Source organism: Arachis hypogaea, chromosome 5 (genome assembly GCF_003086295.3).
Source record: "Arachis hypogaea cultivar Tifrunner chromosome 5, arahy.Tifrunner.gnm2.J5K5, whole genome shotgun sequence".
NCBI lineage: Eukaryota > Viridiplantae > Streptophyta > Magnoliopsida > Fabales > Fabaceae > Arachis > Arachis hypogaea.
The window spans coordinates 76,447,273-76,472,011 of record NC_092040.1 but is presented as its reverse complement, the minus strand read 5'-3'; the positions used below and the strand labels follow the sequence as shown (position 1 = coordinate 76,472,011).

General features: G+C 37.0%; 1 non-coding gene across 1 annotated transcript; it reads left to right on the top strand.

The window, feature by feature from the left end:
• Positions 1-16,301: 16,301 nt before the first annotated feature.
• On the top strand, positions 16,302-16,405 carry LOC112804973 (small nucleolar RNA R71). Its single transcript, XR_003203589.1, has one exon. It is a non-coding gene; the product is annotated as a small nucleolar RNA R71 (small nucleolar RNA).
• Positions 16,406-24,739: the final 8,334 nt, after the last annotated feature.

Below are 24,739 nucleotides of genomic sequence, written 5' to 3'. Positions count from 1 at the left end.
AATTTTTAAAGTTAAAATTAATTACTTAACTAACAAGAAATTAAAAGATAAGATTCTAGAAATTAAAGATTGAACCATTCTTAACAAGAAAGTAACAAACTTCAAATTTTTGAATCAATCATATTAATTGTTAGCATAATTTTCGAAAGTTTGAAATAAAGTTAAGAAAAAGATTTTTGAAAAATATTTTTAAAGAATTTTCGAAAATTAATAAGAAAAATGAAAAAGTTTTAATTTTTGAACAAGTTATAAAAAGATAAGATTTTTAAAATTGAAAATTTGACTTGACTTGTAAGAAACAACTAATTTTAAAATTTTTTGACTAAGTCAACTCAAATTTTCGAAAATTATGAGAAAATTAAGGAAAAGATATTTTTTGATTTTTGAATTTTTGATGAGGAGAGAGAAAAACACAAAAATGACTCACAACATGAAAATTATGAATCAAAACTCATGATGCATGCAAGAACACTATGAATGTCAAGATGAACACCAAGAACACCTTGAAGATCATGATGAACATCAAGAACATAATTTTGAAAAATTTTTTATGCAAAGAAAACATGCAAGACACCAAACTTAGAAATCTTTAATGCATGGACTCTAACAAACGAAAAATGCATATGATAAACAACAAACAACACAAAACAAGAAAATTATCATGATCAAACAAGGAGACTTACCAAGAACAACTTGAAGATCATGAAGAACACTATGAATGCATGGAATTTTTGAAAAACTAATGCATAAATTTTAAAAATATGAAAATTGACACCAAACTTAAAAGTTGACTCAAGACTCAAACAAGAAACACAAAATATTTTTTATTTTTATGATTTTCTAATTTTTTTGTATTTTCTTTTATTTTTTTGAAAATTATATTTTTGAAAAATGAAAATAAAGAAAAATTTTTGAAAGAATTTTGAAAACTTTTTTTTTGAAAATAAAAAAAAGGAAATTACTTAATCTGAGCAACAAGATGAACCGTTAGTTGTCCAAACTCGAACAATCCCCGGCAACGGTGCCAAAAACTTGGTAGACAAAATTGTGATCATCAACAATGGCTCCAAAGACTTGGTGCTCTCAAACATGAATCACACTTTGTCACAACTCCGCACAACTAACCAGCAAGTGCACTGGGTCGTCCAAGTAATACCTTACGTGAGTAAGGGTCGATCCCACAGAGATTGTTGGTATGAAGCAAGCTATGGTCATCTTGTAAATCTCAGTCAGGTGGATAACAATTGATTATGGGAAATATAAAGAGATACTTGCGTGAATAATAAAGGATAGAAATACTTATGTAAATTAATGGTGGGAATTTCAGATAAGCGTATGGAGATGCTTGTCCCTGTTGAATCTCTGCTTTCCTACTGCTTTTATCCAATTTTATCACTCCCTTCTATGGCAAGCTATATGTAGGGCATTGATGATTGGATTTTTGACGGTTTAGAATTTCACTAATGAAATCTCGTTGTAAAGTATAGTTTCTAAACCAACAATAATCCTTTCATACAAAAGATTGTTTGTCACTAAAACAAACCCCTAAATTTATAAACCGAAGTATTGAACCTCGGGTCGTTCTCCCTAGGAATTACAATAAAGTGTCTTGTTATTGGTTATGAATTATTTTTGGGGTTTTGATAAGAGGCATGAAAATAAATGGCAAGAAAGTAAACTAATGGCTAAAAAGGTCTTGGCAAGAGTTGGTGGTCAAGGATCTCTATCCTAATCACTAACCACAATATGAGAATTGGCAAGGATTAATCTCATTAAATCATCCTCTAACTAGTAGTAAAGGAAAGTCAAATGAGCTATATCAATCCTAGTCCATAAGTCCTAACTCTCCACTAATTCAATTAGTGAGAACTAGAGTCAGTGGATCCCAATCATCAATTACTTGGACATTAGTAACTCAAGAGTTCCTAAGTTACCTTTCCAAGCCAAGAACATAAAACTCTACTCTAAAATCCAACCAAGCATGTTCTCAAACACTTGGAAGGCACAAAAGAAAAGCATAGTAAATCAACAACAAGAATTAATTCTAACAACAATCAAATGTAAAGAATTAACAACAACAATTAAAGGAAACAAGATCTACATGAATTACCTCTTATTGAATTGAAAGAAAATGGAAGGAACAATAGTAGATCTACAACAAAACATAAGAACAACATAAAGGAAATTACAACAAAAGAATGGAAGAATGGTGAATCTAACAACAAGGAATTGAGAAGATAGAAGTAGAAGAAGGTGAATTAAAATCTAGATCCAAGAACTAAGCCTAATCCTAATCCTAATCCTAGAGAGAAGTGAGAGCTTCTCTCTCTAGAAACTAACTCTAACTACTAAACTAAGCTAAACTAAACTAATCTGTTAGTATATGTAAACCCTAGAATATAACTAGAAATTGTTACAGAGATAATATCTATCGGGTATCTTATCCGTATTCCGCATATGATACGTATATACCAGAATTTGAAATAAGATTCTCGTGCTTCCTAGATGGATAAATTAATATGTATCAACATCCGGTGAATTACAACTTTATTGCACCGCAATTGGTGCATTAGTATTTGCAGCCTTAATGCTTTTTGCTGGTTGGTTTCATTATCACAATATTTATAGTTGGTTTCTAGATAATTCGTTAACATCCAATATCTAGTATCACATATACATGTATTTCTTCTATACCGTAAACCAATTGTTCGTGTATTCAATAGAAGATTAATTTAGTAATAGTTTTTTCTATTAATACTTCTATATTAATACTTATAATATGAAAGGATTAATCGTAGAAATTAGTCGTTTGATGTTCTAATAGAATTTATTGAATTGTTTCGTGTTAATATAATAGTTTTAGTGCAGAATCGAATCCCCCTTTGACTCTGTACCAGCGATTTAAATAAATATATATAGTTATTATAGTTTCTAGTATTCTCAGTGATTAGATTAATACAAAAAAAACAACAAGAATTAGTGAACAAGGATTTCAAACAATTTTTCGAATCGCAGTACAGTATTTTGGTTTTCATTTAAGTATCTTAAATGATATTATAGCTTCTTTGTGGTCTAACATTCTTGCCAATACATTATCCTCGTTTTGTTCTGGATTGTAATCTCTAATAAAAAATATAGCTCCATGAGCAAAAGCTCCTGTCATAATGAATCCTGCGTCAAAAAAATACGAGTTTGGTGTATTAAAAAGCTTGTATCCATAGAACATCTGCCGTAACATGGATAATGAATAAATAGGAGTTAATATAAAAATGGCTGCGTGCGCAGCAGCACCAACTATGAGAAATCCACCAATCCACATGTGATGTGTGAACAATGATAGTTGGGTCCCATAGTCGGTAGCTAGGTATGATCCGACTTGTATGATTGATTGATACTAATAGGAAATTAACCATTATGGCAAGGAAAAGTTTGATTGAGAGGGAGAAGAAGAGAAGAGGATCGCTTAACTGTAGCAAGAGCACGGAAAATTGAGCGTTTCTTATCACAGCCTTTTTTCGTAGCAGAAGTATTTACCGGTTCGCCAGGAAAATATGTAACATTTGTAATTCGTGGTCTAATTCGAAAGCATTTTGCTTCGAACATGGGAATTGCTAAGAGTAAAATTCGGGAAAAAGAACCGCGTAACTAACTTCTCAAGTATGAAAGTGTGCGAAGTATATTGATTTCCCCTTTACTCCTTGGGTTAAATAGCATCAGAAATGAGTTGGATTGGGCCCACAAGGCTTTAGAATTCGCTGGCCACGTTTTGCTTTAAGTGAACCAGGTGGCAGCAAAGGCGCGTGCGCGTACTATGCGCGTAGGCATCACCATCCGCGGTTCAACCATAGAAAATCTTATATCGTTTCGAAGCCCCGGATGTTAGCTTTCCAACCCAACTAGAACCGCATCATTTGGACCTCTGTAGCTCAAGTTATGGTCGATTAAGTGCAAAAAGGTCGGCTTCACAGCTTTTGCGATTCCTTCATTTCTTCATGAGTTCTCCATTTTTACATGCTTTTCCTTCATTCCCTTGGTCAAATCCTTGCCTCCTAAATCTGAAATCACTTAACAAACATATCAAGGCATCTAATGGAATCAAGGTGAATTATATTTAGCTATTTTAAGTCCTAAAAAGCATGTTTTCACTCTTAAGCACAATTAAAGGAGAAGTTATAAAACCATGCTATTTCAATGGATAAATGTGGGTAAAAGGTTATAAAATCCCCTAAATCAAGCACAAGATAAACCCTACAAATGGGGTTTATCAACCTCCCCACACTTAAACCAAGCATGTCCTCATGCTTAAACCAAGAATGAAGTAAGGGTATGGTGTTTATTCAATGGAAACTAACTAAATGCAATCTACCTATATGCAACTATCTAAATGAATGCAATTGCTTGGTCAAAATAAATCATTTCCCAAGAAGCATATATGCACAAAGGCTAAGGACTAGCAAGTCTAATCCACAATTGAAATGAGCTATTAAATATTTTTACAAACTTGCATGAAAAGTGATGATTGTAGGTGGAAACATGTAGTCGAGCATCGAACCCTCACCGGATGTGTTTACACTCTATTCGCTCAAGTGTTTAGGGTTGATTCACTCAATTATCTCCTAATCATGCTTTCTAAGATTTGTTTTTCTTCTAACAATCAACATATATTTCATGTATGCATACAAGTATCATGAGGTCTTTTCCATGGTTGTACTGGGGCTAGGGTCAAAGTAGGATGCATATATGGTTATGTGAGCTTGAAATTTGAATCTTTGATAAGCTTAAACTTCCCACCTAACCTATGACAACCTATACAATTAAGTTCTAACCTAACTACCCATCCTTCACTTTTTCACATACTCATGTATCCCTTTTCATTTCACAACACTTATGCATTGATCTTTATTGGACTTTACTTGGGGCATTTTGTCCCCTTTTTATTTCTTTCTTTTTTCTTTGTTTCTTTCTTTTTATATTTTTTTTCTTTCTTTTTTTTCTTTTTCTTTTGTTTTTATCATTTTTTTTCTTTCTATATACAAGAGGATCAATGCATAAGTTTTTTTTACATTTGAGTAATACATGGGTATGTACCCAATTCCCAATATTTTCAATAGCAATACAAAACTACCCTTTTATTCACCCAATGTCCCGATATTCCCACACTTGAATGGTACTCACACACACTAGCCTAAGCTAATTAAAGATCCAAATAAGGACATTTATTGTTTTTCGCTTTAGGCTTGTAATGTGCTAAATTAAGAACAAGTGGGTTAATCGTAGGCGCAAATTGGCTAACAATGGAAGATAAAAGGTAAGGCTATTTGGGTAAGTGAGTTAATGAAATGATGGCCTCAATCATATAAATGCATGAGTACACAAAATAATGGATATAAAGAATCAAACAAATCAAAGATTACAATCATAGAAAGAGAATAATGCACACAAGAAGGAAAATAAGTGGTTATAAGATGTAACCACACCATTAGGCTCAAATCTCACTTGCTTGTGTTCTTAGCTCAAAAATTCATGTTCAACAAGATATATTGATGACAAGTCATCATATACCCATTTTTCAAGCTAATTTCAATTGTTTTGTTAGTCTTTATGCACTTTCTTGCTTCTTAAGTAAGTGATTTGGAGTGAAAATGCACAACTTCTTTAAATCAAGCAACCACCATGAAATTAATGATAACCCATGAGGTTTAAGCTAATTTTAATTGAATTTTAATTGATTTATAAGCCTCTTGAATTTAGTGATACTTTGAGTGGTTGTTTTGGTTTATTGTAGGTGAAGAAAAGAAAAAAAGGAAAAGCGTGGCCTAAGGAAGTGTGGCCCAAGGAAAAGAAAGTGTGGTCAAAGAGAGAAGAAGTGTGGCGCACAACATGAGGAAGGGCAAGCATTGCCCTCCACAAGGGCACACTGCCCTCTAGGAGGGCAACATAAGGGAACTAAGCAAAGAAGGCAACTCTGCCCTGCCCACTACAAGGGCAGAGCACAATTTTGTGCCTTGGAATCAAGAGGAATAAAATGTTGCCCTGCCCTCCACAAGGGCAGTATCGGGCTCACGAAGGGAGAAAATCAAAGGAAAATGTCTCCAAATGCTTGTCACAAGAGTTGAACACGGGACCATGAGGAAGCTAGGTACTAAGGTCCACTACCGTGCCAAGAAACCAAGGAAAATGATTGAGCGTGTGTTTCGGCCATGATTCGAACCTGGGACATCAAAGTGAAAACACTGCCCTGCCCTCCGCGAGGGCAGGGCAGCATTTTGTTGGTGCACAACTCTGGCGCACCAAATCACTACCCTGGCAGCACCAGCGCGCACCACACACGATCCTGGCAGCACCATATTTTTCTGCCCTGCCCTCCGCGAGGGCAGGGCAGCATCTTGTGCACCAAGACTCAATTCTGGCGCATCACAGCTTGAATCTGGCAGCACCAAGCACGCACCGTGGCACATTTCTGGCGCACCAATTTTTCCTGCCCTGCCCTCTGCGAGGGCAGGGCAGCGTTCTGCGCACCAAGACCGCACCAGCCCGCACCAAGCCGCACCAAGCAAGCACCAACACGCACCAAATCCTGCCCTGCCCTCCACAAGGGCAGGGCAGCCTCCTGGAAGCAATCTTTCATCGGCCGAAAATTGAATTAAAAATCCAATTTAATTCATTTCTTCACAAAATCAAAAGCCTATCCAAATCCCAAAATCCAAGAATAGAAAGTGTATAAATAGGAGCTAGTTTGATGTAATTAGGACCTTTTTGCTTAGCTTTTGAATTTTGCACTTTCATTGAGCTTTGAATTTTATTTTTGCACTTTGGAACTTCTCTTGGTGTCTTCACTGAGATTTCAGAGAATAGGGGAGGAGAATTGATCTCTCTTCTTCCTCGTTCTTGCTTGGGACTTTTTAATTTTCTTGTTTTGATTCTTGGGTGTTAAGAATTGAGGAAATTCTGTCTCAATCTCCACTCAAGAACTCTTTAATTTCTCTTCTGCATAATTGAACTCATTTACATTCCCTTTACTGCTTCTTCTTCAATTTCTTATCAATTACTTTGTGAACTTGGATCTGGGAAGGCAAATTGAGATCTAGACTTTGCTTTCTAGTCTCTTGAGACCTGAGATCCCATTTTACTTTTGGTTCTTCTGTGAACCCTGCTGCACTTTAATTTCATTTTCTGTTTGAATTTCAGTTCATTCCAATTCATCTTCTACTTTATTAATTGTTGCAATTTACTTTCTCTTCGTTTAGATTCTGCAATCCCAGTCCTCAAATCCCTTTTACATTCAAGCAATTTACATTCCTTGCCATTTAAGTTACTGCAATTTACATTTCTTGCACTTTAAGTTTTAGTCATTTGATTTCTTGTTCTTTAAGATTCAGTCTCTTTTACTTTCCTGTTCTTTAATTTACTGCAATTTCCCCTCTCCCTTTACATTCCAAGCAATTTATATTCTGTTAAATGCAACCCACTCAACCAAAACTTGATTCGCTTGACTAAATCAACCACTAAACTAAAATTGCTCAATCCTTCAATCCCTGTGGGATCGACCTCACTCATGTGAGTTATTATTACTTGATGCGACCCGGTACACTTGCCGGTGAGTTTTGTGTTGGATCGTTTTCCACACATCATATATAATTCAAGCAAGTTTAATTAAAAGTTTTCACTCAAATCAATTGGTGCCCTATAGATAAAAATCCTTGAAAAATTTAATTATTTTGACTAAGCTTATTGTGTATACATATGCAAAACTAAGAAAATGCAAGTAAAAATCCTAAAATCCTAGAATGAAATGCAAAAGTGTTGGAATTAGAAACTTGTTACCTAAAATCGCCGATTGGTCGGACGACCTCCCCACACTTAAAAGTTTGCACCATCCTCGGTGCACTCAAAGATAAGCAAGGGGGTACGGCGAATCTCCAAATTGCTGCGTGTTCTTTTTTTCGCTTCCATGTTTGCTTGTGGTGCATTGTTCATTGAAAACAAAAATATAACACCATAAGATGAGAAGATATAAAAACAAGGAAGCATACATTGTTGGAATGAGGTACTAATCACTAGAAATGAGTGAGTGAATTAGTGTGACATTCACAAATAAGTGTGTGAATTCTAAATTGCGCGGTTTAGAACACACATTAGCATAAAATTTATGTCACAAAAGAAGCATGCACTTCACTTATCCTAATGTGCTTAAGATGCTTTAAGTAAACTTGTAAGGTAAAACAAGCATTAAAGAAGCATGGAAGCATTCAAGCTAAAACATATGGATGCATATGATCATGAAATACAATGCATTAAGGTAAATGCACATCATCATCCGTCAAGAATTTGCCTAATCACAGAAAAAGGCTCAAACCACATGGTGGCCAAATCATGTAATTCAAGAAGAGTTACAAGCTCGAAGGCAATTCTCATCACTTGGTATTTTTCAAAAGGTAAGCATGAAAAACTCAAACCCAAGTAGCAAAATATAACCTCAATCATAGAATCCAACAAAGATTATCTAAAAAAAACATTCATGCTAAAATAGCATTTAGGTAATAAGGAGGCAACAATGTGTAGTAAACAAGATCAATAAGCCAACACTTATAATGAAAATGGAGAAAATAAAATGAAAACTAAACCAAAGCTATCTAACAAACTAACTAACTAACATTAACTAACTAAAATAAATGGTTATCCATGGTGTTTGGAAGTGTTGGATGAAGGGTAGAAGAAGGGAAGAAGGAAGGAGAAGGAAAGAAATGGAAAGAGGAGAAGAAAAGAAATGTAGTGAATGGAAGAAAGGGCATCCACGCGCACGCGCACATGGCGCGCGCGCCCGGATGGCTTATTTCGAGAGTTGTGCGTACGCATCATGTGCGCGTGCGCGCAAGTGGGGTTATGCCAAAGGCACAACGTTGGCGTGGCATAGGCATAACTCTCTGGAAAATGTATGGAATGTGGAATTTCTCAATCCACGCGTACGCACGCATGGCGCGCGCGCGTGGATGGTCGAAAATGCTTGATGCATGCGTATGCGCGCAGTGCGCGTACGCGTGGATGGTGCTTTGTTTTTCAAAAAATTTTGCTATGTTTTTGCACCAATCCAAGCATTCCAAACCTCCAAATAGCTACCGAAACACCCTAAATCCTTATTTAACATGATAAAATGCTAATTAAACTCAACAAACTAATCAAAACATGAATTTAAACTACTTTTACCAATGTGTACAAAAAGGAAAATGAAAAGAAATTATCATGGTGGGTTGTCTCCCACCTAGCACTTTTGTTTATTGTCCTTAAGTTGGACTTATGGGGAGCTCCTCATCAAGGTTGCTTGTGCTTGAATTCATCTTGGAACTTCCACCAATGCTTGGTTCTCCATTGTGCCCCAAGATTCTTCATGGATTGAGCCAAGTGTTGATGGAGTTCTTCACAAGCTTGGGGCTCCCAAAGTTGATCCTCTTTTTCTAATCCGGGATCCCACACTTTATTTTCACACCCATCTTGAAGTTGATCATCATTATTAGTCCATCCGGGTGGTAAGTAAGGTGAATTCTCTATATAGTGGCCAATAATCCTCCTAGACCCATCTATTTGAGCACTACTCCAACCTTTATATCTCATGTTTGATGCATCAACCATAATGAGCCTTGATTTGCAACGCCCACCTGGTGGACGAAATTGTGATTCATATGTTATTGCATTTTGTAAAATTCATTGCTTTTTCTTTCCCTGGCAATGCCACCAAAAACTTGGTGTCAATGCCATGGTTCACAACTTCGCACAACTAACCAACAAGTGCACTGGGTCGTCCAAGTAATACCTTACGTGAGTAAGGGTCGATCCCACAGAGATTGTTGGTATGAAGCAAGCTATGGTTACCTTGTAAATCTCAGTTAGGCAGATTAAATGGTTTATGATAAGTTTGAAAATAAATAATAAACAAAAAAATAAAATAGGATCGAAATACTTATGTAAATCAATAGTGGGAATTTCAGATAGGCGTATGGAGATGCTGTGCTCCTATTGAATCTCTACTTTCTTATTACATTCATCCAATCCTTCTTACTCCTTTCCATGGCAAGCTGTATGTAGGGCATCACTGTTGTCAATGGCTACATCCCATCCTCTCAGTGAAAATGGTCCTATGCTCTGTCACAGCACGGCTAATCATCTGTCGGTTCTCAATCAGGTTGGAATAGAATCCCTTGATTCTTTTGCGTCTTTCACTAACGCCCAGCCTTCAGGAGTTTGAAGCTCGTCACAGTCATTCAATACCGGAATCCTACTCGGAATACCACAGACAAGGTTAGACTTTCCAGATTCCCGGAATCCTACTCGGAATACCACAGACAAGGTTAGACTTTCCGGATTCCCATGAATGCCACCATCTATCTAGCTTATACCCCGAAGATTCTGTTGGGGAATCTAAGAGATATGCGCCCGGCCTAAGGTAGAACGGAAGTGGTTGTCAGTCACGCGCGTTCATAGGTGAGAATGATGATGAGTGTCACGGATCATCATATTCATCAAGTTGAAGTGCAACGTATATCTTGGAATAAGAATAAAAGAGAATTGAATAGAAAATAATAGTAATTGTATTGAAACTTGAGGTACAGCAGAGCTCCACACCCTTAATCTATGGTGTGTAGAAACTCCACCGTTGAAAATACATAAGTAAAAGGTTCAGGCATGGCCGAGAGGCCAGCCCCCATGATCTGAGAACTAATCGTCCCAAGATGATCCTAAGATCTAAAGTGATCAAAAGATGTCTAATACACTAGTAAAAAGTTCTATTTATAATAAACTAGCTACTAGGGTTTACAGGAGTAATTAATTGATGCATAAATCCACTTCCGGGGCCCACTTGGTATGTGTTTGGGCTGAGCTTGATCTATCCACGAGCTGAGGCTTCTTTTGGAGTTGAACGCCGAGTTATACCGTGTTTCTGGCGTTCAACTCCGGGTTGTGACGTGTTTCTGGCGTTTGACTCCAAACAGCAGCATGTACTTGGCATTGAGCGCCACTTTACGTCGTCAATTCCCAAATAAAGTATGGACTATTATATATTTCTGGAAAGCTCTGAATATCTACTTTCCAACACCGTTGAGAGCGTGCCATTTGGAGTTCTGTAGCTCCATAAAAAAATTTTCGAGTGCAGGGAGGTCAGATTCCAACAGCATCAGCAGTCCTTTGTTAGCCTTCTTATTAGAGTTTTGCTCAGGTCCCTCAATTTCAGCCAAAAATTACCTGAAATCATAGAAAAACACACAAACTCATAGTAAAGTCCAGAAATGTGAATTTAGCATAAAAACTAATGAAAACATCCCTAAAAGTAACTAGATCATACTAAAAACTACCTAAAAACAATGCCAAAAAGAGTATAAATTATCCGCTGATCACAACACCAAACTTAAATTGTTGCTTGTCCCCAAGCAACTGAAAATCAGTTAGGATAAAAAGAAGAGAATATACTATAAATTCTAAAATGTCAATGAATATTAATTCTAATTAGATGAGCGGGACTTGTAGCTTTTTGCTTCTGAACAGTTTTGGCATCTCACTTTTTCCTTTGAAGTTCAGAATGATTGGCTTCTCTAGGAACTTAGAATTTCGGATAGTGTTATTGATTCTCCTAGTTAAGTATGTTGATTCTTGAACACAGCTACTTTTATGAGTCTTGGCCGTGGCCCTAAGCATTCTGTTTTCCAGTATTACCACCAGATACATAAATGCCACAGACACATGACTGGGTGAACCTTTTCAGATTGTGACTCAGCTTTGCTAGAGTCCCCAGTTAGAGCTATCCAGAGCTCTTAAGCACACTTTTTTTGCTTTGGATCACGACTTTAACCACTCAGTCTCAAGCTTTTCACTTGGACCTGCATGCCACAAGCACATGGTTAGGGACAACTTGATTTAGTTGCTTAGGCCTGGATTTTATTTCCTTGGGCCCTCCTATCCATTGATGCTCAAAGCCTTGGATCCTTTTTACCCTTGCCTTTTGGTTTTAAGGGCTATTGGCTTTTTCTGCTTGCTTTTTCTTTTTCTTTCTATTTTTTTCGCAAAAATTTTTTTTCTTCTGCAAGCTTTTGCTTTTTCACTGCTTTTTCTTGCTTCAAGAATCAATTTCATGATTTTTCAGATTGTCAATAACATTTCTCTTTGTTCATCATTCTTTCAAGAGCCAACAATTTTAACATTCATAAACAACAAGATAAAAAATATGCACTGTTCAAGCAATCATTCAGAAAACAAAAGTATTTTCACAACATCAATATAATTAAATTAAATTCAAGGATAAATTTGAAATTCATGTACTTCTTGTTCTTTTGAGTTAAAAATATTTTTTTTTATTTAAGAGAGGTGAAGGATTAATGGAGTTATTCATAACTTTAAGACATAGTTACTAACTACTAATGATCATGAAGTAGAGACACAAAACATAAATAAACATATAACATAAAAACCGAAAAGCAGAGAAAATAAGAACAAGGAATGAGTCCACCTTAGTGGCGTCTTCTTCTTGAAGGACCAACAATGTCCTTAAGCTCTTCTATGTTTCTTCCTTGCCTTTGTTGCTCCTTCCTCATTGCTCTTTGACTTTCTCTTATTTCATGGAGAATGATGGAGTGCTCTTGATGTTCCACCCTTAATTGTTCCACATTGTAACTCAAATATTCTAAGGAAGTGTTGAGTTGTTCCCAATAGTTGTTGGGAGGAAAGTGCATCCCTTGAGGCATCTCCGGGATTTCTTGGTGATGAGCTTCCCCATGCGTCCCTTGGGCTCCATGAGTGGGCTCTCTTGTTTGCTCCATCTTTTTCTTAGTGATGGGCTTGTCCTCCTCAATGAGGATGTCTCCTTCTATGATAACTCCAGCTGAGTAACATAGATGGCAAATAAGATGAGAAAAAGCTAGCCTTGCCAAAGTAGAGAACTTATCGGCTATTTTGTAGAATTCATGGGAGATGACTTCATGAACTTCTACTTCCTCTCCAATCATGATGCTATGAATCATGATGGCCCGATCCGCAGTAACTTCAGATCGGTTGCTCGTGGGGATGATGGAGCGTTGAATGAACTCCAACCATCCTCTAGCCACAGGCTTGAGGTCCAATCTTCTTAGTTGAACCGGCTTGCCTTTGGAGTCTCTTTTCCATTGAGCTCCTTCCACACATATGTCCATAAGGACTTGGTCCAACCTTTGATTAAAGTTGACCCTTCTAGTGTAGGGGCGTGCATCTCCTTGCATCATGGGCAAGTTGAATGCCAACCTCACATTTTCCAGACTAAAATCTAAGTATTTCCCCCGAACCATTGTGAGATAATTCTTTGGACTCGGGTTCACACTTTAATCATGGTTCCTAGTGATTCATGCATTGGCATAGAACTCTTGAACCATTAAGATTCCGACTTGATGAATGGGGTTGGTTAGAACTTCCCAACCTCTTTTTTGGATCTCATGTCAGATCTCCGGATACTCATTCTTCTTGAGCTTGAAAGGGACCTCAGGGATCACCTTCTTCTTGGCCACAACATCACAGAAGTGGTCTTGATGGGCTTTGGAGATGAATCTTTCCATCTCCCATGACTCGGAGGTGGAAGCTTTTGTCTTTCCTTTTCCTTTTCTAGAGGATTCTCCGGCCTTGGGTGCCATCAATGCTTATGGAAAAACAAAAAGATTATGCTTTTACTACACCAAACTTAAAATATTGCTTGCCCTCGAGCAAGAGAAGAAAGAAGAGAAGAAGAAGAAGAAGAAAATATGGAGGAGAAGGGGAGGTGTAGGTTTCGGCCAAGGTATAGAAGAGGGGGTTGTGTTGTGTGAAAATGAAGTAGAATGGAGGGGTATATATAGGGAGGGGGGAGAGGGTAGGTTCGGCCATTTAGGGTGGGTTTGGGTGGGAAAGATTTTTGAATTTTGAAGGTAGGTGAGGTTTATGGGGAAGAGTGGAGGGATGTGAGTGATGATGGGGGTAATTGGGAAGAGAGATTGAGGTGATTGGTGAAGGGTTTTGGGGAAGAGTGTTTATTGGAAAGAGAGAATGAATGTTGAGAAGAGGGGAGAATATGTTAGGTGGGGATCCTGCAAAGTCCACAGATCCTGAGATGATCCTGTGGGGTCCACATATCCTGAGGTGTTACGGAGTTACATCCCTGCACCAATTAGGCATGTAAAATGCCTTAGCATACCTTTCTAGCGTTTAAACGCCGAAGTGATTCACGTTCTGGGCGTTCAATGCCCATGTGCAGCATGTTTCTGGCGTTCAGCGCCAACTTTCCTCAGGGCACATTCCTGGCGTTCAAACGCCAGGATGTTGCTTGTTTCTGGCATTTAGCGCCAGATCCATGCTCTGTTCTGGCGTTGAACGCCAGCCAGATGCACCTTACTGGCGTTTAAACGCCAGTAAGTCCTTCCTCCAGGGTGTGATTTTTCCTCTGCTGTTTTTGATTCTGTTTTTAATTTTAATAATTTTTTCGTGACTCCTCATGATCATGAACCTACTAAAACACAAAATAACAATAAAATAAAAAGAAAATTAGATAAATAAAAATTGGGTTGCCTCCCAACAAGCGCTCTTTTAATGTCACTAGCTTGACAGTGGGCTCTCATGGAGCCTTAGAGAAGTTCAGAGCATGATGAAGGTTTCCCAACACCAAACTTAGAGTTTGAATGTGGGGTCTTCTCAACACCAAACTTTGAGTTTGGTTGTGGCCTCCCAACACCAAACTTAGAGTTTGATTGTGGGGGCTCTTTTGGACTCTGTACTGAGAGAAGCTCTGCATGCTTACTCTCTTTTGTTACAGAGGGATGGCCGTGTGCCTTAAACACAAGGTACTCCCCATTCAATTGAAGGACTAATTCTCCTCTATTAACATCTATTACAGCATCTGCTGTGGCTAGGAAAGGTCTTCCAAGGATGATGCATTCATCCTCTTCCTTCCTAGTGTCTAGGATTATGAAATCAGCAGGGATGTAAAGGCCTTCAACCTTTACTAACATGTCCTCTACTAATCCATAAGCTTGTCTTACTGACTTGTCTGCCAATTGTAATGAGAATAAGGCAGGTTGTACCTCAATGATCCCTAGTTTCTCCATTACAGAGAGTGGCATAAGATTTATGCCTGACCCCAGGTCACACAAAGCTTTTTCAAAGGTCATGGTGCCTATGGTACAGGGTATTAAGAATTTCCCAGGACCTTGTTTCTTTTGAGGTAGAGTTTGCTGAACCCATGTATCTAGTTCACTAATAAGCATGGGAGGTTCACCTTCCCAAGTCTCATTACCAAATAACTTGGCATTCAGCTTCATGATAGCTCCTAAATATTGAGCAACTTTCTCTCCAGTCATAACTTCATCCTCTTCCGAGGAAGAATAGTCTTCAGAGCTCATGAATGGCAGAAGGTGATTTAGTGGAATCTCTATGGTCTCTATATAAGCCTCAGATTCCTTTAGGTCCTTAATAGGGAACTCCTTCTTGCTTGAGAGACGTCCCAAGAGGTCTTCCTCACTAGGATTTTTGTCCTTCTCCTTCCTTGTGCATTTGGCCATATTGATTACATCAATGGCCTTGCACTCTCCCTTTGGATTCTCTTCTGTGTTGCTTGGGAGAATACTGGGAGGGGTTTCAGTGATTTTCTTACTCAGCTGGCCCATTTGTGCCTCCAAATTTCTAATGGAGGATCTTATTTCACTCATGAAATTTAAAGTGGTCTTAGACAGATCAAGACTATGTTTGATAAGTTAGAGGGGCTCTGTTCAGAATTCTCTGTCTATTGCTGAGAAGATGATGGAAAAGGCTTGTTATTACTTAGCCTGTTTTTTCCACCATTATTAAAGCCTTGTTGAGGCTTTTGTTGATCCTTCCATGAGAAATTTGGATGATTTCTCCATGATGAATTATAGGTGTTTCCGTAAGGTTCACCCATGTAATTTACCTCTGCTATTGCAGGGTTCTCAGGATCATAAGCTTCTTCAGAAGCTGCCTCTTTAGTACTGTTAGATGCATTTTGCCATCCATTCAGACTTTGAGAGATCATGTTGACTTGCTGAGTCAACACTTTGTTCTGAGCCAATAAGGCATTTAGAGCATCAATTTCAAGAACTCCCTTCCTCTGAGGCGTCCCATTATTCACGGAATTCCTCTCAGAAGTGTACATGAATTGATTATTTGCAACCATGTCAATAAGTTCTTGAGCTTCTGCATGCGTTTTCTTTAAGTGAATGGATCCACCTGCAGAATGGTCCAATGACATTTTGGAAAACTCAGATAGACCATAATAGAATATATCTAATATGCTCCATTCTGAAAATATGTCAGAAGGACACTTTTTGGTCATCTGCTTATATCTTTCCCAAGCTTCATAGAGGGATTCACCATCTTTTTGCTTGAAGGTCTAAACATCCACTCTAAGCTTGCTCAACTTTTGAGGAGGAAAGAATTTATCCAAGAAGGCCGTGACCAGCTTATCCCAGGAGTCCAGGCTATCTTTAGGTTGTGAGTCCAACCATGTTCTAGCTCTGTCTCTTACAGCAAAAGGGAAAAGCATGAGCTTGTAGACTTCAGGATCTACTCCATTCGTCTTTACAGTCTCACAAATCTGCAAGAACTCAGTTAAAAACTGGTAAGGATCTTCAGATGGAAGTCCATGAAACTTGCAGTTCTGTTGCATTAGAGCAACTAATTGAGGTTTCAGCTCAAAATTGTTTGCTCCAATGGCCGGAATGGAGATGCTTCTTCCATCAAATTTGGACGTTGGTTTAGTGAAATCACCAGGCATCCTCCTTGCATTATTGTTGTTGGGTTCGGCTGCCATCTCCTTTTCTTGTTCGAAATTTTCAGAAAGGTTGTCTCTGAATTGTTGTAATTTAGCTTCTCTTAATTTCCTCTTCAGAGTCCTTTCAGGTTCAGGATCAGCTTCAACAAGAATGCCTTTTTCCTTGTTCCTGCTCATATAGGGAAGAAGAGAACAAGAAAAGAAAGAGGAATCCTCTATGTCACAGTATAGAGATTCCTTTATGTTAGTAGAGAAAGAAAGGGAATAGGAGTGAAGAAGAATGAATAGGTGGGGGTAGTGATTTGAGATGAAGAGAGGTGAAGAGAAGTGTTAGTAAATAAATAAATAAATAGAAGAAGGGGAGAGGGAAGAAATTTCGAAAATAAATTTGAAAAGAAGTTAAATGATTTTCGAAAATAAAAGATAAGATAGAATTAAAATTAAAACAATTAATTAATTAAAAAGAATTTTTGAAAAAGGGATGAGATATTTTCGAAAATTAGAGAGGGAAAAGTAGTTACGTGGTTTTGAAAAAGATAAGAAACAAACAAAAAGTCAAATAGTTAGTTGAAAAAGATATTAAAATCAAATTTGGAAAGATAAGAAGATAAGAAGTTAGATAAGATATTTTGAAATTAAATTTTGAAAAAGATAAAATTTTGAAAAAGATATGATATAAAAGATAAGATAAGATAGATTTAATTTTTAAAGTTAAAGTTAATTACTTAACTAACAAGAAATTAAAAGATAAGATTCTAGAAATTAAAGATTGAACAATTCTTAACAAGAAAGTAACAAACTTCAAATTTTTGAATCAATCATATTAATTGTTAGCATAATTTTCGAAAGTTTGAAATAAAGTTAAGAAAAAGATTTTTGAAAAATATTTTTAAAGAATTTTCAAAAATTAATAAGAAAAATGAAAAAGTTTTAATTTTTGAACAAGTTATAAAAAGATAAGATTTTTAAAATTGAAAATTTGACTTGACTTGTAAGAAACAACTAATTTTAAAAATTTTTGACTAAGTCAACTCAAATTTTCAAAAATTATGAGAAAATTAAGGAAAAGATATTTTTTTGATTTTTTAATTTTTGATGAGGAGAGAGAAAAACACAAAAATGACTCACAACATGAAAATTATGAATCAAAACTCATGATGCATGCAAGAACACTATGAATGTCAAGATGAACACCAAGAACACCTTGAAGATCATGATGAACATCAAGAACATAATTTTGAAAAAATTTTTATGCAAAGAAAACATGCAAGCACCAAACTTAGAAATCTTTAATGCATGGACTCTAACAAACGAAAAATGCATATGATAAACAACAAACAACACAAAACAAGAAAATTATCATGATCAAACAAGGAGACTTACCAAGAACAACTTGAAGATCATGAAGAACACTATGAATGCATGGAATTTTTGAAAAACTAATGCATAAATTTTAAAAACATGCAATTGACACCAAACTTAAAAGTTGACTCAAGACTCAAACAAGAAACACAAAATATTTTTTATTTTTATTATTTTCTAATTTTTTTGTATTTTCTTTTATTTTTTTGAAAATTATATTTTTGAAAAATGAAAATAAAGAAAAATTTTTGAAAGAATTTTGAAAACTTTTTTTTTTGAAAAGAAAAAAATAAGGAAATTACCTAATCTGAGCAACAAGATGAACCGTTAGTTGTCCAAACTCGAACAATCCCCGGCAATGGTGCCAAAAACTTGGTGTACGAAATTGTGATCATCAACAATGGCTCCAAAGACTTGGTGCTCTCAAACATGAATCACACTTTGTCACAACTCCGCACAACTAACCAGCAAGTGCACTGGGTCGTCCAAGTAATACCTTACGTGAGTAAGGGTCGATCCCACAGAGATTGTTGGTATGAAGCAAGCTATGGTCATCTTGTAAATCTCAGTCAGGCGGATAACAATTGATTAAGGGAAATATAAAGAGATACTTGCGTGAATAATAAAGGATAGAAATACTTATGTAAATTAATGGTGGGAATTTCAGATAAGCGTATGGAGATGCTTGTCCCTGTTGAATCTCTGCTTTCCTACTGCTTTTATCCAATTTTATCACTCCCTTCTATGGCAAGCTATATGTAGGGCATTAATGATTGGATTTTTGACGGTATAGAATTTCACTAATGAAATCTCGTTGTAAAGTATAGTTTCTAAACCAACAATAATCCTTTCATACAAAAGATTGTTTGTCACTAAAACAAATCCCTAAATTTATAAACCGAAGTATTGAACCTCGGGTCGTTCTCCCTAGGAATTACAATAAAGTGTCTTGTTATTGGTTATGGATTATTTTTGGGGTTTTGATAAGAGGCATGAAAATAAATGGCAAGAAAGTAAACTAATGGCTAAAACGGTCTTGGCAAGAGTTGGTGGTCAAGGATCTCTATCCTAATCACTAACCACAATATGAGAATTGGCAAGGATTAATCTCATTAAATCATCCTCTAACTAGTAGTAAAGGAAAGTCAAATGAGCTATATCAATCCTAGTCCATAAGTTCTACCTCTCCACTAATTCAATTAGTGAGAACTAGAGTCAGTGGATCCCAATCATCAATTACTTGGACATTAGTAACTCAAGAGTTCCTAAGTTACCTTTCCAAGCCAAGAACATAAAACTCTACTCTAAAATCCAACCAAGCATTTTCTCAAACACTTGGAAGGCACAAAAGAAAAGCATAGTAAATCAACAACAAGAATGAATTCTAACAACAATCAAATGTAAAGAATTAACAACAATAATTAAAGGAAACAAGATCTACATGAATTACCTCTTATTGAATTGAAAGAAAATGGAAGGAACAATAGTAGATCTACAACAAAACATAAGAACAACATAAAGAAAATTACAACAAAAGAATGGAAGAATGGTGAATCTAACAACAAGGAATTGAGAAGATAGAAGTAGAAGAAGGTGAATTAAAATCTAGATCCAAGAACTAAGCCTAATCCTAATCCTAATCCTAGAGAGAAGTGAGAGCTTCTCTCTCTAGAAACTAACGCTAACTACTAAACTAAGCTAAACTAAACTAATGGTAACTAACTTCTCAAGTATGAAAGTGTGTGAAGTATACTGATTCCCCCTTCACTCCTTGGGTTAAATAGCATCAGAAATGAGTTGGATTGGGCCCACAAGGCTTTAGAATTCGCTGGCCACGTTTTGCTTTAAGTGAACCAGGTGGCAGCAAAGGCGCGTGCGCGTACTATGCGTGTACGCGTCACCATCCGCGGTTCAACCATAGAAAATCTTATATCGTTTCGAAGCCCCGGATGTTAGCTTTCCAACCCAACTAGAACCGCATCATTTGGACCTCTGTAGCTCAAGTTATGGTCGATTAAGTGCGGAAAGGTCGGCTTCACAGCTTTTGCGATTCCTTCATTTCTTCATGAGTTCTCCATTTTTACATGCTTTTCCTTCATTCCCTTGGTCAAATCCTTGCCTCCTAAATCTGAAATCACTTAACAAACATATCAAGGCATCTAATGGAATCAAGGTGAATTATATTTAGCTATTTTAAGTCCTAAAAAGCATGTTTTCACTCTTAAGCACAATTAAAGGAGAAGTTATAAAACCATGCTATTTCAATGGATAAATGTGGGAAAAAGGTTATAAAATCCCCTAAATCAAGCACAAGATAAAGCCTATAAATGGGGTTTATCAAGCTCCACACACTTAAACCAAGCATGTCCTCATGCTTAAACCAAGAATGAAGTAAGGGTATGGCGTTTATTCAATGGAAACTAACTAAATGCAATCTACCTATATGCAACTATCTAAATGAATGCAATTGCTTGGTCAAAATAAATCATTTCCCAAGAATCATATATGCACAAGGGCTAAGGACTAGCAAGTCTAATCCACAATTGAATTGAGCTATTAAATATTTTTACAAACTTGCATGAAAAGTGATGATTGTAGGTGGAAACATGTAGTCGAGCATCGAACCCTCACCGGATGTGTTTACACTCTATTCGCTCAAGTGTTTAGGGTTGATTCACTCAATTCTCTCCTAATCATGCTTTCTAAGATTTATTTTTCTTCTAACAATCAACATATATTTCATGTATGCATACAAGTATCATGAGGTCTTTTTTCTTTGTTTCTTTCTTTTTATATTTTTTTCTTTTCTTTTTTTTCTTTTTCTTTTGTTTTTATCATTTTTTTCTTTCTATATACAAGAGCATCAATGCATCAGTTTTTTTTTTTACATTTGAGTAATACATGGGTATGTACCCAATTCCCAATATTTTCAATAGCAATACAAAACTACCCTTTTATTCACCCAATGTCCCGAGATTCCCACACTTGAATGGTACTCACACACACTAGCCTAAGCTAATCAAAGATCCAAATAAGGACATTTATTGTTTTCCGCTTTAGGCTTGTAATCTGCTAAATTAAGAACAAGTGGGTTAATCGTAGACGCAAATTGGCTAACAATGGAAGATAAAAGGTAAGGCTATTTGGGTAAGTGAGTTAATGAAATGATGGCCTCAATCATATAAATGCATGAGTACACAAAATAATGGACATAAAAAATCAAACAATTCAAAGATTACAATCATAGAAAGAGAATAATGCACACAAGAAGGAAAATAAGTGGTTATAAGATGTAACCACACCATTAGGCTCAAATCTCACTTGCTTGTGTTCTTAGCTCAAAAATTCATGTTCCGCAAGATATATAATTCAAGCAAGTTTAATTAAAAGTTTTCACTCAAATCAATTGGTGCCCTATAGATAAAAATCCTTGAAAAATTTAATTATTTTGACTAAGCTTATTGTGTATACATATGCAAAACTAAGAAAATGCAAGTAAAAATCCTAAAATCCTAGAATGAAATGCAAAAGTGTTGGAATTAGAAACTTGTCACCTAAAATCGCCGACCGGTCGGACGACTTCCCCACACTTAAAAGTTTGCACCATCCTTGGTGCACTCAAAGATAAGCAAGGGGGTACGGCGAATCTCCAAATTGCTGCGTGTTCTTTCTTCCGCTTCCATGTTTGCTTGTGGTGCATTGTTCATTGAAAACAAAAATATAACACCATAAGATGAGAAGATATAAAAACAAGGAAGCATACATTGTTGGAATGAGGTACTAATCACTAGAAATGAGTGAGTGAATTAGTGTGACATTCACAAATAAGTGTGTGAATTCTAAATTGCGCGGTTTAGAACACACATTAGCATAAAATTTATGTCACAAAAGAAGCATGCACTTCACTTGTCCTAATGTGCTTAAGATGCTTTAAGTAAACTTGTAAGGTAAAACAAGCATTAAAGAAGCATGGAAGCATTCAAGCTAAAACATATGGATGCATATGATCATGAAATACAATGCATTAAGGTAAATGCACATCATCATCCGTCAAGAATTTGCCTAATCACAGAAAAAGGCTCAAACCACATGGTGGCCAAATCATGTAATTCAAGAAGAGTTACAAGCTCGAAGGCAATTCTCATCTCTTGGTATTTTTCAAAAGGTAAGCATGAAAAACTCAAACCCAAGTAGCAAAATATAACCTCAATCATAGAATCCAACAAAGATTATCTGAAAAAAACATTCATGCTAAAATAGCATTTAGGTAATAAGGAGGCAACAATGTATAGTAAACAAGATCAATAAGCCAACACTTATAATGAGAATGGAGAAAATAAAATGAAAACTAAACCAAAGCTATCTAACAAACTAACTAACTAACATTAACTAACTAAAATAAATGGTTATCCATGGTGTTTGGAAGTGTTGGATGAAGGGTAGAAGAAGGGAAGAAGGAAGGAGAAGGAAAGAAATGGAAAGAGGAGAAGAAAAAAAATGTAGTGAATGGAAGAAACGGCATCCACGCGCACGCGGGCATGCCGCGCGCGCGGATGGCTTATTTCGAGAGTTGTGCGTACGCGTCATGTGCGCGTGCGCGCGAGTGGGGTTATGCCAAAGGCACAACGTTGGCGTGGCGTAGGCATAACTCTCTGAAAAATGTATGGAATGTGGAATTTCTCAATCCACGCGTACGCACGCATGGCGCACACGCGTGGATGGTCGAAAATGCTTGATGCACGCGTACGCGCGCAGTGCGCGTACGCGTGGATGGTGCTTTGTTTTTCAAAAAATTTTGCTATGCTTTTGCACCAATCTAAGCATTCCAAACCTCCAAACAGCTACCGAAACACCCTAAAACCTTATTTAACATATTAAACTACCAAATATACTCAACTAACTAAACAAAACATGAAATTAGACTAATTCTACCAAATATTTACAAAAGAGAAAATGAAAAGAAGTTACCATGGTGGGTTGTCTCCCACCTAGCACTTTTGTTTATTGTCCTTAAGTTGGACTTATGGGGAGCTCCTCATCAAGGTGGCTTGTGCTTGTATTCATCTTGGAACTCCCACCAATGCTTGGTTCTCCATTGTGCCCCAAGATTTCCTATGGGTTGAGCCAAGTGTTGATGGAGTTCTTCACAAGCTTGGGGCTCCCAAAGTTGGTCCTCTTTTTCTAATCCGGGATCCCACACTTTATTTTCACACCCGTCTTGAGGTTGATCATCATTATTAGTCCATCCGGGTGGTGAACAAGATGAATTCTCTATGAAGTGCCCAACAATCCTCCTAGACCCATCTATTTGAGCACTACTCCAACCTTTATATCTCATGTTTGATGCATCAACCATAATGAGCCTTGATTTGCAACGCCAACCACAAAACCTTTTCCGCTTACGCTTCATCCCACAAACTTCCCTAAGTTGGCCATCCGTTTCAAGCAAACCATATTCAAGTGGGATAATAAAACTAATAGAAATGAATTTCACCTACTCAAATGAAGGTGTAGATGGCAACCTAGGCAAAGATGCTTCCAAAGATCTTGACAAAGCATAACCAACCCTCGTTCTTCTATTTCTAGGGACTTTCACCTCTTCACAAGATCTCTTAATCTCAATCCTTTGTTTAAAAGTTTTATCTAAACCTTTCCCTTTACTCAAATCATAATAGGGAGGGTGAGAAAAATTTACCTCCTTAACGCTTTCAAATCCAACGAGAGAAGGTTCTTCATGCTCAAAGGATTCTTCACCACTAAGACTTGATGCTTGATCTTCATCACCAAGGGAACTCAATCCTTGCTCTATCCCATCCAAGTCTTCATATGGAGTATGCCTTGGAAGGTGTGCACTTTCCTCCCTAGCATCAATTTCAATCATCTTGGAGGAGTTTTCTTCAAATCTATGTTCCCATGGAAGCTCCGCATCTCCTAAGTCTTCTACCACTTCTTCCTTGTCTTCAACAATTAAAGCTTCCTCCAATTGTTCCAATACAAAGCAACTTCCCTCATTTCCCACCGGAATTTCCAATCTCTCCTTCATGCTATGTTCTTCATTTGATTCTCCACATGTAGCCATGGGAGTTCCTTGAGTGTTCAAGCATTGGAAGGCTAATTGATTTGTTACCGCATCCAAGGCGGCCATGAAATTTTGCACATCCCTTTTCATCTCTTCTTGCCCTTGAACAAGAACACCAAGGGTTTCATCCATTAGAGATTGGGGTGGGTGGAAGGGTTCATCATTTTGGGGAAATGGTTCATAATAGGAAGGTGGTTCTTCTTGGTAGAGTTGTGGTGGTTCAATGTTTTCCACTCTTTCCACTTGTTGCACAACACACTCCATGGTTGCTTGAAATTGATCCAATGCTTCCTTGAGACGATCCCTTGACTCTTGTTCCTCTTGGATAATATGATTAGGATCATGTGGCTCTTGGATCAATGGATACGAATATTCTTCCATGAGAGGTTGTGGTGGAAAGTAGTATTCATCTTGTGGTTGAAAATTTTCATTTATTGGAGGTGGTTCATCTTGGTAATAATGTGGACGAGGTGGCTCTTGAAAATGTTGATGTTGGAATTGTGGTGGCTCTATATGTGGTTCATATGGTTCAT